The following is a 3,843-nucleotide window of genomic DNA, read 5'->3' on the forward strand; positions in this document are numbered from 1 at the left end:
GCATGCATATGAACACATGTGTGCATGCTCGTGCACACATGGTGAACATATGAGTCTCCTTCATCCAGACCCTAGGGCTTTCCATGTCTCTTCCACAAGGCACACTTTTTTTTTTCTTTTTGAAAAACATTCATTTTTTTAATTTAATTTTCTAGTGGACAATTTACATACCTCCCTCACCCTTTCCTTTAAGTTAGTGTCACAATTTTCCATAATAAACTACTTAAAGAGAAGTTTTGGTCAAGAATGAAATGAAATAGCAAGAAAACAAAAACAAAAAAAAAGCACTGCCACTTTTAAAAAACCAACACTTTCACCAATTATATTCAAACTAAACCACACAATATTTGCACAATGTGTATTTCAGTGCTTCCTTGGGGACTGCCTTTCCTTGCCATCATGCAGATGGCAGAGCTGCAGTCACCACTGTTTTCATGCTGGATTGAGGAGGCTCACTCATGTCATGGCTCCACAGATGCCAGCAACGCAAAATTTGTGACAACCTTGCTTATCTATCTTGTAAGTAGACACTTGAGTGAAGCTATTCCAGTGCAGTGTCTCCAAGGCTGCACTGCGGTCCTCAGTTGTGGCCCTCTCATCTGTGTTGGGGAAGCATTCCATGGCAAGCATGTTGCACAGGATGTTCTGTTTTGGAATGTCCAGCTTGGAGACTAAGGTCAAGCAGCCACAGTCATTACAGTTAAAGAGCATCGGGCAGCAGTAGTAGCTACAACACTATTCTCCAAATCAAATGATACATTCAGGAGTAGCAGGAACTCTGTTTTCAGAGTCAAGATCTGCACACTTTTTGAAGCATCAGTTCAATGGGCAGTCATATCTCACCCAGGCCAGGCAGTTCCCACGAGAGGAGAAGCTGACCCCATGGACCCAGCCACCAAAGCAACTGCCACCAAACTCTGACATCAGCTGACCTAAAGGCATCTTGCTCCCCCGGGATGTACTGGATGGCTTTTCATCCACTTCTTTCACGTAGGCAGAAAGCACTCTGCATTTGAAATCACATGAACCTTAATGTGGGCAGAATCCTCTGCCCAGGGCTAGCCCTACACAACAATCATACCAAGAAAACCAAGGGTAGAGTGAGGGCAAGAATACTAAATCAAATTCAAATACCCAGGGCTTATTCTTAAAGAGAATGATCTTTTTGTTTGTGGAAAAAGAATAAGATGGATTCAGTTATTCAAAACATTTTTGGGGGCCTTGAGAAACACACATGAATAACACATAGTTCCTGCCCTCAGACAGATCATTATCTCAAGAGTGAGGTGGGTGAAGACAAATTAACAGATAATTACATGCAGGGGTAATATGCAAAATATTTCATAACTGGAGGAGCATGGAAGTCCACCAATCAGGATGGATAATCTCCCATTCAGGACACACTCCAGCCACAAATAGGCCACCTGTACAAACACACGTGTCTTAATCTGCTCAGGTTGCCATAACAAAATACCATAGACTGGGTGGCTTAAACAACAGAAATTTATTTTCTGACAGGTCTGGAGGCTGGAAAGTTCAAGATCAAGGTTCCAGCAGGGTTTGGTTCCTGGTGAGGGTCCTCTTCCCAGCTTGCAGATAGTCGCCTTCCTGCAGCATCCTCACATGGTAGAGAGAGAGAGTTCTTCTTCCTCTTCTTATATGGGCACCAGGCCTACTGAATTAGGGCCCCACCCTATGGCCTCATTTAACCTTAATGAACTCCTAAAAACCCTATCTCCAAATAGAGTTCACATTGGGAGTTTGGGTTTCAACACATGAATTTGGGGAGACACAATTCAGTCCATAGCACCATATATGCCCTGATGGCAACATGACATATGAGGGCCATAACTGTGCTGAAGGAATTAACCTTAGGGTGCTTGGGAGGAGCACTCACCTAGGGACAGCATCTTCTAAGAGGGGACATTTGAGCCAGGTTTTGAAGGATGAATAGGAGTGAGCCAAGAGGGAAAAAAGGAGAAGAAGGGCTTTCCAAACCGTTGGACAAGCATATGCAAAGATCAGGAGCTGTGAGAGGGCAGAGTACATTTAAAAAATGACAAAAGTTTGTCATTTTGTAAGGCCGGAGTAAGAGGTAGGTAGAGAACACATGAGAGCAGAGTCCAGCTCAAGGGCCCTGCCAGGGAGCCTGGACATTAACTGAAGGCATTTAGGAGACTACAGAAGATTATTAGATAAGATTTCTTATTTAATTCAACAACATCAACATAGAAAATGATTTACCATCCATATATCCTAAATAATAAAATTTTATCACTTTTTTTCATTAATATTTTTTCCTGATTATAAAAGTACTATATTTCCCTTTTAAATACAAAGGACATGACACATAAAATAGTATGATGTTTGGGTGGTTTTCAAACTTTTTCGATTAAGCAAATCTCTGCTCAAAAGAATCTAGAGCTGAATCCCAGGACATGGCATAGAGCAAAGTGCCAAGCTGGTCTGGTTGGGGCGGGGGAGTAGGGGTCAAGTGTCCTACCCTGTCAGCCTCCCCATCTTTGTCACATCCTGAGACTCCTCTAGGAACTCTGGGTCTCCTTTTTACACCATTTTAAAAAAGTCATTGCCCTCCAGAATGGATTTGCTTTCCTATAGAAAGAAACTGATTTCTTCAAATAATAGTAAACACTTAATGACTAATATGTGGCTCACTGGGTCTACACCAGGTACTGTAGTGTGCACACCATGGAAAATCAGTTCTTTTAGGATCACAACAACCTTATAAAGTTAAGTACTGTTGTTATCCATTTTTCACAGATGAGGAGATGGAGGCACAATGAAGTAATGTATCTCGCCTAAGGTCACACAGCTAGTAGGTGGAGAAGTCAGGAGGGGAACCCACCCAGTGGCCTCCAGATCCTACGTTCTGAGCAGCTAAGGTCCATTAAGTACCTACTTGGACCAGACACCATGCTAGGCTCAAGGGTAAGGATAGTCTACAAAGTAGTTTGGATAAGAAAAATACAGTAGGAAAGTTAGAGTATTACTCTTCCCAAGCACAGACCCTGGAACACAGCAGGCATTCAAGAAAGTTTGCTGAAGGAATGAATGAAAAACTGAATGCACTTATTTTCCAGTGCACCAGACACATTGCATTTACTCAGATTGATAACTTCCCTTTGGACAAACAACCTTTTTCCCTTGCTGGACTCCAAGCGAATCTATATAGTCCCTTGTGTGCCCGAAGAAATCACTTATAATGAGCAACATACAATGTGTTAATGTCCAAGGACTGCCATAGCAAAGTACCACAAACCAGGTGGCTTAAAAAAAAAGAAATGTATCTCCTCACAGTTCTGAAGTCCGGAAGTCTGAAGTCAAGGTGTCGGCAGGGTTGGTTCCTCCTGGAGGCTCTGAGGGAGAAACTGCCCGATATCTCTCTCCTAGCTTCAGGTGACAGCTGGCAATCCTTGGCATTCCTCAGCTTGCAGCTGCATCACTACACTGTCTGCCTTCATCTTCACATGGCCATCTTCTCATAAAGACACCAGTCATATTGGATCAGAGGCCCACCCTACTCCAACGTGACCTCCTCATAACTAGTTACATATGCAGTGACCCTATTACCACCTAAAATCACATTCTGTGGTACTGGGGATTAGGATTTTTCAACATGCCTTTTGGAAGAGACACTATTCAACCCATAGGATACAATAACTTTACCAAATGTCATTTAGGAGTCTTCCTTAGTGAACACAGTTTAGATTTTCTTGTTGGCAACAGTGCTGGGGTGAACTTCCTGGCATGGATTGCAGTATGGTCAGTATAGTGCTCTGCAGGTGAGAGAGAGCACTGAGTTGTAGATGCAGACTTTGAGAG

General features: G+C 42.9%; 1 pseudogene; it reads right to left on the reverse strand.

The window, feature by feature from the left end:
* Positions 1-456: 456 nt before the first annotated feature.
* LOC103591873 lies at positions 457-1,910 on the reverse strand (annotated as a pseudogene).
* Between the last annotated feature and the right edge of the window lie 1,933 nt (positions 1,911-3,843).

Source organism: Galeopterus variegatus, unplaced genomic scaffold, assembly GCF_000696425.1.
Source record: "Galeopterus variegatus unplaced genomic scaffold, G_variegatus-3.0.2 Scaffold1043, whole genome shotgun sequence".
Lineage (NCBI taxonomy): Eukaryota > Metazoa > Chordata > Mammalia > Dermoptera > Cynocephalidae > Galeopterus > Galeopterus variegatus.